This window comes from Cyanistes caeruleus, chromosome 13, assembly GCF_971803275.1.
Source record: "Cyanistes caeruleus chromosome 13, bCyaCae1.hap1.1, whole genome shotgun sequence".
Lineage (NCBI taxonomy): Eukaryota > Metazoa > Chordata > Aves > Passeriformes > Paridae > Cyanistes > Cyanistes caeruleus.
In genome coordinates this window covers 4,518,950-4,531,961 of record NC_141713.1, presented here as the reverse complement: position 1 = coordinate 4,531,961, position 13,012 = coordinate 4,518,950, and the positions used below count along the sequence as shown (strand labels likewise).

Here is a 13,012-nt window from a genome sequence, read left to right as displayed (position 1 = left end):
ATCATCAATTTTGCTGACACTCCATTGTTCATAAAGCACCAAAATGCAACTCTTGCTTTCAAACTCTTTCCCTGAGTTCAACACGATAATGAATGTGAAGGGTTTGCACGGAGGTGGCAAAACTTTATTTCCTGCCTCCCCCCCCCCAGCTTTTTTTTTCTCCAGGTTCACACCAGATAGGCATTTTTTACAGCCTGAAAGGGGATGTTTTCTTTTGTTAATAGCTTACAATCAGATGAAAGGACTCATCACTCTATTTTAGTGCTCCACCACATGGCGTGTATCTTTTATAAATTACAGGCTGGCGTTGTGTGCACTGGGGGAGAGAAAGGTTGGTTTTCTTGCTGTGAGCCATCCTGCCTAATTGTCGTATGCAAATAAAAGCAATTATAAGGCTTTTAGGGTGAAGGGATGACAGCTGAGTTTGGCAGTTGAGGAGGCCTCACCCACCTTGTTGTCATAGCAACAGGGAGGAAAAGGACAAAATGGTGTGTATACAGTGGAAACATTTATTTTGGTTAAAGAATTAAAAATACATATACCGCTGTTAGCATGCAACATCAATATGTGTAATGAATGGGTTTGTTTAAAACATTAGAGAAATTAAACTGTATTTATTCCTTGGCCCTTTAAATGATCCTTGTCATCTAACTACCATTTACAAACCATCACTTGTGATTTTATCTGCTACTTTTAAAGTTATGAACAGATCATAACAATCCAGTCAATAATTAGGAGATTACAAGTTTCTGTGTTTTACTGCATCTATTTCAATGTTGCCAGACCTGGAGCTGCATGAAGGAGAGGGACATTCAGTGGTGTGTCCATGAAGGGGAAACAGTGAAAAATAATAACCTATTAGCAGTCCATAAAGTTCAATATAAAATATGTTTGTGCTAAAGTGTTAAACAAGTAGAACAAATAGCGTGCTAGTAGCATACAAAATTAAAACGAGTCACAAATGGATATTTTCTATGGCAATTTATTTCACAATTACTCTTGTGGAAGCTTTCATGAATTAAATATGAGTTCTATCTTGAAATTAGGTGTTATAAGGCTAAATTACAAGAGGCAGCCAGTAATTGAGGTGGCTGAAACACGGGGTCTAGTGAACTAATCTCTTGCCGTGCCACGTGGCTGTCCCCTCGCCAATGGGAAACCTCCCCATGACAAAAACAGAGGCAGCTGAGAAAAATTGATTTCTCATCTGAGCCATATTTGATAGCTTTTGAAATCGAAAATTGAAATTAACTAACCTAAGCCCCATTGTAACAAAAGAGCAAATTAAATATGCAACATGGCTTCCTATTGGCAGCAAGAGGGCCTGCCAAGGTAAATTTGTAAATAGAGTTTAAGATGCAATCCTCCCCCCTCCTCTTTTTCCTTTCTCTCAGTGCAAAAAGTATAAGTCTGCAATAGCTTAATAAATTATTTATTAAAAAAAAAAAAAATTCATCAGCTGCAAATGGCCACTGTGGTTAAGGTCTTCCATGGAGAAAATCATTGCATTAGAAGAGCTCATTGAATGAAGCAGAATTAAAATTATCCACAGTCATTGCTGAGCTTGGAATAAATTGTACATGAAGAGGCTATGTTTTCTTCTCAAGAAGTTTTATGAATGGAAGTTTACAAAAAAACCCAACAGAATAACCACCCCAAAACCGGACCAGTCATTTAGACTTTACAGATAGCTAGGGCTCAAATACACATTTTTATTCTTTCTTTTCATTAACCCCAAACAATAATGGCATAATGGCTATTTGAGCTTGGTGGAGTATCCACATGCTTGCCTTTTGTCTTGCTTTTATACATCCTAAGACGTTACAAAGGATTCTGACAGTGAATGCTAATGATTCAAAAGGTGCTTCTGCAGAGCTGTGGATTTATAGTGGGATTCCCTGAAATGAAGGCAGCCAACAAAATCAGTGATGCCATGCTCTAAATACTGTTTTCTGTCCTTTTAAAAGGAGAAGGGGGGGGGATAGAAACAAACACAGCCAAGACATCAGCCCTCAGCATTCCTCTCTTAGAGGGTTTCTGCTTTTCTCTGCCCAGATTTGCATGGGAAAACAAATGATTTCATTCCAATACTTGAGCAGAAGCGTGTATAAAGATACAGAGCCAGATCCCTGTCTGCATAAATCAGGGTAGCTTCTTTAACTTGAGAGGATTTATGCTACTCTATATCATCGGAAGATCTATCTCACGAAATTGTTCCACTTTCCTGCCAAGGCTGTTCAGATCTGAACTGTATAAAATCTAGTGACAACTGTAATGGAGGATATTACACTTAGCCTGTCTGTCATCCCAGGGATCTTGTAAAATCATTTTCTGTTCTAATTTATTACTTTTAGTGTCAATCAGCTGCCGACAAGCTGAGTAACATCATTAGGCATTGAGTTCATCTACTCAGCACTTTTTAAATGCAGTTTAAGTAGTTGTCTCATTAGGTGTAGTAGAACAGAAAGTCAAGGTTCAAGGAGTTTTCCTTTTTGGCAGAGATATAGTTGAAGCCTCTACTATTATCTTTGAAGGAAAAAAACTCCACAAGAAAATAGCTCTTTTTTATTTTTAAGGATTTGGAAAAAAAAAAAAAAGGCAGCAGCAAAATGCAGTAAAACTCACTGTAGAAACTTCAGTGATGATTTCCCACTGCTTTACTTTGTGTTTACCTCAGATACATGAGTTGAAAGGCGTGAGGATGGAGAGAGTCAGTGATGAATCGAGGATTTTTTATAATGTGGAGCTGGTGGCTTCCAGCCATGAACTAATAAGTAGTTGGGGTTCATCTCCTTACTGAGAGCCTGCTATTGCTGTGCTGAGAATACAATGGGTGGAAATAAACCATGCACCAGTCCTGTAATAGGAAACATTGATTTCACCAGCCCTGAGTAGAGCATGAGTTTATTTAACACTATTACACATCACAGGTATCTCCACAGCACCGACTGTGGCAAGGTAAGAGTCAAACTGCTGCAAGATCGTTCAGAATAATTTTAAGGACTGTTCTTAAAATAAAATATGAGTACCCAAATGCCAAGGCAGACAGCAAAAGCCCTCCAGCTTCATCCCCTGCTAGAAACCTGAAGGTTTGACTCTGGGCTAGAACCCAAAGAGGGGCCTCATGGCTGTCCCTCAGAAGCTCCCTCAGCCACTTCCCAGCAGCAGTCCATGTCAGAAGATAATGTTCCCATGTCAGTCTCATAGCAGTTTCTGCTCCATCTGAAACCAGCTCTTCTGGCTGTGTCTGGGTAACAAACAGTTTGTCTTAAAAAGTCCCAAAGCTGCTGAGATGTGGCGATTCGAGGACAGTTGAGAGTGATGCTCCATTTTGGGAAGTCTCAACTCATGGGTGTAGCATGAAGCTGAAAACAAGAAATGCAGTGCTGGGCTGGGTGGTTACCATGTGATTTTTCTCTCTGTTACAGGCAGGATGTGGCCATTTTGTCCCTATTTCTTGTGTAGTTCTATGTTGTTTGATTAGGGAGACAAAGTAATCATCCTTTTGCAGTGGAATGGAGTTTACTAAAATTTAAGATGAGCTAATTTCACCTGGAACGAATGGTTAAACTGGTGGAAGCAGGTCAGGAGAGGACAACTTTTCTAGTGTGAATGACTACTTAGGATTCTACTATCTTATTTTCTTGCAAGTCAGGGGAAGAAGAGGAAGCTAAGTCATGTAGAAAGAGCATAGAGAAAGGATACTGCATGTATGCTAAAGGATGCTGGGAATATGCTCCTTTGATGGAGTAGTGGAAAGTATTTTATAAGTGGTTTATCATGTTCATGCTGAATTGATTATTTCATCAGGGAAGCTGAGAATTCCATTGTGTCTTTGTGCAGCTATTGTTTTATAAATAAAAATAAATACAAAAGTTTTTTATCAGTCCTATCTAAAACTTTTGGACCACAACCGTGTCCAATTAATAATGGTATCAAATATGTGTGGTATAATGCTTCTGTTAAACAGAAGGAAAGAAGGTAATATGAAACAGCAAATATGTTGAAAAGCATTCCCAGTTCACAGAAAATTACTGTTGGTTTAAAGTCCAGGCTCGCTCCCTCCCCTTAAACTGCCTTATGTGACATTCTGTACATTTTAGAAGTAGTTACCAAAGCTAGCAGCTTTCATGGTATCCATCCAACAGGATATTGTAGTCAGAGTGCCAGTAATTCTAGGAAGCATCAAAAAAATGTTTTAGAGGATGTTTAGTCAGAAGAAAATCACAGCAGAGGCAAATCTAAACTGTTTGAGCAAAAGGAAAATTTCCTGCCGAACTGTAGAACAAATTCTACAAATAATTGCACCTACTGGACAAGTTAGATAAGGATGCAGTACACATTTTAAAATAGTAATCTTGAGACTGCATATGTAGCTGTAGAGTGCATACGGGTGCATCTTGCTATAAGTGGCATCTTTGTATTACATGTGAATGGCTTACTTTGAGTTTACCTTTAAAGATAATCCTTTTAATTTTTTTTTAATTTCATTTTATTAGGTCAATCATCAGAATTAGGAGAATGTTAATAATATATGGCCACAGTTATGCAGTGGAAAGGCATCACTTTCTGCATCCAGGAGTGTAATTCTCTTAATAGGCACAAATCCTATAGGGACCCCAATATTCAGGTTGTAATGTAAACTCCTAAATTAGACTTCAGACTAGAATATATTTAAACAGATTTAATGTGAATAATTTGGTTCATATGTGTACGTCAAGGTGAGCAAATGAGAATGGGGGGAATCTCAATTTTTCAACTCGGTTGTTTCAAATTGAGTCATAGCTTTGTGCTTTATATAGCAACAAGGCCCTGATTAAGCACTTAAGCATGTGCTTAAGGTTAAGCATGTGATTAAGTGCTTTGCTGACCTAGGGCTTAAGTACCCTGTAAAGCATTGGAAAAATGAATAAATCAAATTTAGGTCAAATGCAGCCCTGTGCCACACACCTATGGTAAGAGCAGAGCAGGAGGGGAGGGAGCTTTGCGTTCAGAGGCTGCAGGGAGCGGGGCAGGATTACAGCCCTGCCTCGGGAGGGTGCCCGGGGTCCCGAGCTGGCTGTCACACAGCCGGGGCAGCCCGGGGTCCCGAGCTGGCTGTCACACAGCCGGGGCAGCCCGGGGTCCCGAGCTGGCTGTCACACAGCCGGGGCAGCCCGGGGCTGAGCTCCGAGCTGTCCGCAGCTCCACCGGCGTGTCCCGCCCTGCCCCGGCCGCTCCCTCCTGCGAGGATGCTCAGTGCTGCTCCTCCCTCCCTGTTCTCCTCCTCGCTTTACACCTGGCAGGGAAATGCTGCCGGAGCCAGAGTTTCCTCTGGGGATAAAGAGCAGGGACATGTCGCCTAGCCTGGTGTGGAATTTGGGTGTCCGGTTTAGGTGGTGGTGCTGGATGCTCCGCTGCGGGGATCCCTGCCCGTGGGACAGCCGCAGCTCCCACAAGGATGCACCGAACACCTGCTTTCGTGTCTGACCGCAGCAAAGGCTGGTGGTGACAAATGGAAACATTTGGGAAACAGGAACTGACTGTATTGATGGAAAATGGACAGGCATTAAAGAAAAAGGAAGGGGTTCTTTGTGGATGAGCATCCCCAGAAGTGCTGGACGTTGTTCTGCCTAGACTTCTGTGACCTGGCATTGAAAACTGTAATGAAAAAGCTATTTTGACTTTGTTATTTTCTTGGTCAAAACAAACCACTGCATAGTGTGCTTAAAAGAATTTGTGAATTCCCACAAAACCTGTTTTGGTAGTTACAGCATTCAATGTGCTCGAGAAGGGTAAAGCAAAAGCACATCCATAGATGAGGACAAGGCGAAATTTAAGAGACACAGAACAAGTATGCATCCTTAGAGGAGAAAAAGAGATCTAAAAAAATTCATAGTTCCTACTAAGAGTATTATTGTGCCACTTAAAACGTTTTGATTATCTCTTCTTTTTTATCCAGGTCTAAAACCTGGCTATTCTCTGGAAGGGAAAAAAAAAAAAAATTAAAAAAAATAATTTCAAACTCTGCAACTTCCACATCGTGGAAAACAGGAACACATTGTGTGCTGTCACTGCAGAGTTATCCTCTCCAGTACCACCTACAGTGGAAGTCTAGCTGCAGGCTAGAGTTATACAATATCACAAAGAGAGATTAAGCATTACATTTATTGTGGTTGCTGGAAGGGAATATTATTGCTGTTTCAGTGGAGAGATTTATAGCAATACTTAATGAATGCTACTAGTTTTCTTATCAGTTGGTAACCATACACATGTGCATGTGGAAATATTACATTAATTCTTTACAGAAACCTCAGAAAAAGTTGGATATTAGTGGCAGATTTGGCAGCATAATGGAACTGTGGTAGTATAATGGCATGGTATTGTCAGGTTGGGCATATGATGTTGGATAGAATACAGCCAAAATTAGCCTGATTGGTTTTAGGCATTTTCCAAATGAAATAATTCTTTGTCATTTATCCTTGGGAATGTGCAGAAGGTTATAGCTATCAGTCTCAGTCTATTTTTATGAAAATATCACAGGTCAGAAACAGTTCAGAAACTAAATGCGAATTAAAAAAAAAATACAAAGCTTTTAATGATATTTTCCATTTTAGCTCTATTTAATTCAGAGCTATATGTGAGTCATCAGCAAAATAGGGACTATTAAGATGGATCAGAAAGATGTGAAACTTAGGAGTTCCTGGAAAAAAATTAATCCAATTTTATTGTAATCAAGCTGATCTGCTGGTACCTATTCCTGGTTTTTGTGTTGTAGAGAGCCCTAATGAAAAGGCAAAAGGTAGCAGTCAATGCAGAGAATTGACTTTTCCCTCTCCAGAATCTTCACTTAGAAGCACTGAGCATCCCAATAAATCTGTGAGAGAAAAAAAAAAAAAAAATCTTATTTAAATTCTTTTAGATATAACATTTATTCTGCCCTCTGACTGGGTGCATTAATATTCTATGATCATGCATAGATAGCTGCATGGTAAATATATATTTGTACATTGAGCTGAAGTGAAGTTTTCATTAAGCTGATCACAGGCAAATTATTAGGCTTAGAAGCAGCTTTTTATGTCTCAGAGCTACATCTCTAAGTTCATGACTGGTATCAAGAGTCATTCACTTGAATGCATGTAGGTGCAGGTTTTTTTCCTTCAGGAAGAGAGATTTATTACAAGATCCTGCTATTGAAACCTCAGTCAAGATTAGGTGTAAAGACAACACAGAATAGGTAAATAGTATCTCTGGTACTCGCCATCAAAGGATGTGATAGAGTATTCTCAGATGGAACAGACAGGTCTGATATTGCATATTAGTGGAGTTAAAGATATATTAGGTATTGAAAATATTCATGCCTCTGCAGTGATGGAGAGGAGGCAGAAGCTTTTGGCTTGGATGTTTTAGATAATTAAGAGCAACAAAAGATTATGTTGGAAGCAGATTTGCTGCAGATAGATAGTGCATTCTTACTAGAAAAATGGGATCTCTCATACAGTGGTCTGATGGCCCTTTTTCTTCTCTCTTTTAAAAGGAAAGAGCACTTCTATCTTCTACCTGAATTGTAGGATGCATAATCAGACTCATGGCAAGTAATGAAATGACTTTTCCTCCTCTAATAATATTCCTTCCAGAATTTATCAGTATTTTTCAACAGTACTTGCATTCTGAGATAACTATTACATAGATATATTCCAAAATTTGGATTAAAAAAAATCTACTGTATCATGGAATTATTAAAGAGAATATGAATGTATAAATTAATTTGACTACTGTTGAATAAAAGCACCTCATTTTATTGAACTTCCATCACCTTTTCTAAATAGTAGTGAAGTGGTAATTAAGAAAGGCTAATTATATAGTATTGTAAAGTGTACATTTGTTATTAATTTTGTGATGTGCATGCTTTATTTTTTCTGTGTGCAGTTTTTTGCATAAACTCTCTGCTCTGACTTACCTTTGGGGGTAAAAGGCTTGGTCTTGATGCTGGAGGCATCTGTGAATGGGGATTATAAGAGCTGCTTCCATAAATTGTAGACTGTCCTCTCTCCCTGCATTACATTTCCTTTCCTGGAGAGTGTTCACAGTCATGTCCTGAGCGAAGCTGCCTGGCTGTGGTTTGTGGTCCTTTATTGGTGCGTGGGGCCACGCTCTGCAGTTGTTGCACCGAGTGTAGAGGTCCCCAGGGACCCTGGGATCCTGCTGGTGACAGCATTACTGCCTCACTCTGGGTGGAGGACCCAGAGCACCAAAGACATCCTGTGGAAAAGGAAAAACTTTTATTTTTGGTTTTAGTTTTTAGGGTTTTTTTGCCAGAACTTGGATGGAAAACTCCAAGGAATGTTGAGGACTGGAAGTTCCCAACTGGGCAAAACCAACGCAACACAATACAGAGTCAGAAACGTGATGAGCTTATTTTTGCTTTAAAATTATAGAATGAAAATAAACTAAAATCCCAGACTAGCATTCTGCAGGGTCTCCTGAACCTCTAGATGTCTGCAAAGTCCCCTGTGCCATAAGGAGCAGGCTGGAGCAGTGGCTCTGCTCAGCTCTGTGCTCAAGGACAGGCTGAGATGCTTGGCAGAGGTTTGCAGGCAGGCTGAGCAATGGAGCCCTGACATTGTTATCTGCTGGTGACTGTCATCACTCACAGCTGCTTCACCTTGGGCTACCTCACAGACCTGCCCTTACAGGAGTTCATGTGAGTGCCCATTATTAATCTGTTAATGTAAAAATTACCAGAGTTTTTTTCTGAGGAAGTTCTCACAAAGTGCCAGTTCAGACCTAGGATGGGACAAGTAGACAGGAAGATAAGTTAGACACAATTTTTAAGTTGTGGTTTAGAATGTGTAGCCTAGCTCTTTACATAATTAGTTGTTTAAGCACAGATAGAAAATTTTGATGTAATTTAGAAAGAAATTAGACTTCATAATATTTCACACCTTCTATACATAGGGAATGCAGACGTATCTTTTAGTGCTTACTTACTGAAGATGCAAATTGTTTGTCTAAATAATAAAATACTTAAGGTTGGAATTCATCTTTTTAATTATAATTTTCCCAAGGCAAGTAAGATTACTGCAGCACGGAGAGATTTGCTGATACTTGTGTAATGTGTTTTTTATAATGCTGATGGTGCCAGACAAAGTCAGTTACGTGCCACTCTTGTTGTCTGTTATTAATATTTTTGTATCAATGATGAGAAGAGCAGCAGCAATGATTGCAGTCGATGAGCCACAATAAATAGCAGCAAATGCATTCTAACCTCTGACTCTGTGACAAACAGCATGGGTACTATCTGCAGCTCTGGTTTTAATTTCAGTGGCATCAAAGGGAAACTCAAGAGCTTTGGGAAATAACTCTGGCACCATGGCTTAGATAAAATGCTTACCCACAGACATAAATTACCATGGGAATAAAAAGAGTACACCAAAATGACATAGTTTCATAATGCTCTTAAATTAAGAAATAGAGGACAGTGAGCACAGCTCCCAAATTACAACAGTCACACTGCTTGATGAGTGGCTTGTTTTTGGCACTAGCTAACCTAACAGGTTTCTTCAAGAAGTGGTACTCAATGGCATGCACTCAGATTTTGTGGGGAAATTCAGCAGGATGACACTCCCATTTCATGAGAATTATTTCCCAGCACACATTAAAAAGGTATTTTCGCAGTTCTGAGTGCAGCATTGCAGGCAGAAACACACGTTCTGTGAACAGGATGCTTTGTTGGACTTTCTTTGCCACTGAACTCATTGAATTTGAAGCTGCATGTAATTACTTTAAGGCAGAATAAATCCTGCTCCCCTTACTAGTGATGGCACTCCAAGAGCTACTGTATTTGCAGTCAAAACCAAGACAAAGTCCTGGTCAAAGCATTTTGCAGGGGAAGGCACATACATGTGTGTCTGTGTATTGTTGCTAGAGCAGCTGCAGAGTCTTCTTCACTAGAATTACTAATGTTTGTTTCTGTGAGTTCCTCATGTCTTATTTCTTATTCCCACCTCACTTTCTGGGATTTTTTCTGTCTAGTCTAGGAGGCTTGTCAAGCTGACCTGGCTGTTCTGGGGTTGACAACAGATTGTCAAGCTCTGATCACCAAGATGGTCATCACATTTCAGACCATACTTTCACATGCATTGAAGAAAAGAGGGAGAAAACCCACTTCTGGCTATATTATCCTGTATTAATACATAATGACTGATGTTAATGAATCATGTTGGCCTCTAATGAAATCACTTCTTCATTACTGCAGGAGGAATGGGGCCAATTCCACTCTGGCATGGATCCCATTTGTGGCACCTGTAGTGATGGTTCAGTCTGGCTTCCCGTGAGAATCTAAAATTTCAGCACAGTTCTTTATTATGTTCAAATGCACTGAGGCACAAGTGAGCTATTTTTTTACTGTTTTATTGTTGTTATTTGTAAGTCTGTTAGTTACCCACTGAAGTTTTCAGTACATCATTTTGTAAACTTCCATGTAAAATTCCCCATGTGAAACAAACCAGAGCTCACTGGTGCTGCAGTCTCAAGTTTATCTACAAGAATCCAGTGGCTCAGAACAGATTTGCATCACTGCAATGAGAAGCCCCTCTGTATCTCCTGTCTCATTTTAGGGGGTTTTAAATGTCTGATACTCATAGCCTACACAGAAATCAGTTTTCTGCCTGAGTCATAGAAACAGTGCTGGTTGCCAGACACACTTAAAAGGAAGTGACCACTGAACCTGATTTTTCAGTCTTAACAAGGTTTTTTGGCAGGTTTTCAGTGCAGCTTCCACAGACTGAGTCTTCACAGAGAGGAACAAAAACCTCATGTTTAAGTTCATCTTGTGGACTTCTTTCAAGAAGTAAGGGGTTCTGGTACCATTTTTTTTTATCTCAAGGGGGAAATAAGTCTTTTGATATTTTTATTCCTTAAAAAAAAATATTTCAAAAGAAGAATAAGAAAGGACAAAAGCAGAAAAAAAACCCAACCTGGTATTCTTTTCTTTAGTGATACAAGAGAATCCTGTTTTGACCACTGTACTTGAAAAAAAGTTCCTCCTCAAAACACTGGGGAAAAAAGTGGACATTTATTTTGAACTATAGAAAAACTAGTTTCCTTCTGGAAAGTTAAAAGCATTTACCTTTGGAAAAATACTTGTCCAAGTCTGTAGGGGAAGAAAAAAAAAAAAAAAAAAAAGGCAAAAGCCAATATCACTTCAGATTTTTGACTAGATCCTAAGATACAGGAGGACTTTAGAAAGCACAGGTGAGGTGTGGGAGTATATGAAGGCTCACCTTTGCTCTCCTGTTCCAAGCTGGAAGATGGCTCTAACTTCTACCAACATCACACAGCACCTGGACCATTCTGTCTGTTCCTGCTGCTCCCCACAGGCCATCTGGAATCTGCATACCACCCTTTGCAATTATTGATACAGTGAATAATTATTTCTGATGTTAGATATAGCTCCAGCTTTTCATTAAAAAGAAAAGACACAGATGAGGTATCCTCTGTGGAATTCTTGATGCCAGAAATAGAAGTAACCTGGCAGGTCAAAGGCTCTCCAGGTTGACACATGCTGCATTCAGTCAAGAGACTTGACTTGTCCTCACTTCAGGCTCAGGACACCTTTTGTGAGAGTGCTTTTGATCTAAAAGGCTGATGAAAAGAACCTGAGTGATCTGTATCCTCTGGTGCTTGTAACTTTGTGCCGTGCTGGTCAGCAGAAACCTCTTCCAACAAACAAGGGAAAAATCACAATTTGTCTTCTGGTAGTAGGAATTGCTGACTTCCTATTAACTTTCTTTCATAAACCTGGTGCTTGTGTGGAAGTGTTTTATGTAAAAGTGTTTTACTGTACTTGGTTTTCCCTGGATTCTGTATAGGGATGACTACTTGTTATATACTGGAGCAGATCTGAAAGCCAAGGCTGAGCCTTTCCTTCATTGTGTGAGGCACTTTAGAGAATCCCAGGCAGTGTATCCTCCTAGAATGCTGTCCAGAGATTTCAAACTTCATGAGTAATTTGTTTGAAGAACAAATGAGTGCCATTGGTGAGAATCACTACCAAACCATGCTGTGGAAGGTGAAGCCCAGAAGCTGCATTTACAGGGCTGTGCAGCACCAACCTGGAGATACAAGGATGGAAGGGCTGTCCATAATGGTTAGCTTTGGGAGCTTCCTCAGAGCTCTTCTTTGCACTTCTGGCTCTGTAGGGCTGCCCCAGCAGTTTCCCTCTAATTTGTGTGCCCTGCTATGGTGTTACAATCAACAAAACCCACAAGGTTGCTGTTGTAAAGTTTCCCATCACAGTTCTCCACAAATATCTATGGAATTACAGGCACTGTGAAATCCAGCTGGCATTCTCCAAAGTGCAAACCTTGCCTGAAAAAGAAACTAAACATGAGGTGGTAGATCATGTCCACCTTCACTCTTGAGGTTCACCAGCTCAGATTACAGTGTTTTCTCAGAAAGACCTAGCAAATTCCCAGGCCATACAAAACTGAAGTCTGGTAGAAGAAAATTCCCAAGCTTCAAACCAGCACAATAATTTTCCTTATACACAGGAAAACAAGGTTGAAGCCCATGAATCCATCATGGTTTCAATATGAGCAGCATAACAAACAAGTAGGGCATTTCATGAAGTCTTAGTCTAGTCTGGTTTTTAAATGGTTGAAGGTTGTAATGGTTTTAAAGAAAAAACCATTCTGGAGCTCAGATAGAAAAGAAAGTATTTCTCTTTTGGTCAGGATATTTGCTTCGATTTTAGCACAAAACTAACCTTAAGAAAACACCATTTTTATTTCATGCTAACTATTTAAGGAAGGAGAGGCTGGAATTGCTGTTACTACCACCAGGAGAGGATGGCTTGATGTGTTTTGTGAATGACTGGATAAAACAGGTTCTGCTCCAGCAATCTTGGTTCTTCCAGGACTAAAATGGCCTAATTCCTTAGCACCCAGAACTGTGGGGTGGTTTGATTTTTACTCCTTTCATTAGTGATACAGTTCATACTGCAGACTAACCTGGGGGTATTGCATGTAAT

The 13,012-nt window shown here is 39.9% G+C and overlaps 1 long non-coding RNA gene across 1 annotated transcript; it reads right to left on the bottom strand.

The window, feature by feature from the left end:
- Positions 1 to 2,888: 2,888 nt before the first annotated feature.
- On the bottom strand, positions 2,889 to 8,241 carry LOC147650658 (uncharacterized). The gene is made up of 2 exons (XR_015276018.1): positions 7,940 to 8,241; positions 2,889 to 6,856 (listed from the first exon to the last, which is right to left on the bottom strand). It is a non-coding gene; the product is annotated as an uncharacterized LOC147650658 (long non-coding RNA).
- Positions 8,242 to 13,012: the final 4,771 nt, after the last annotated feature.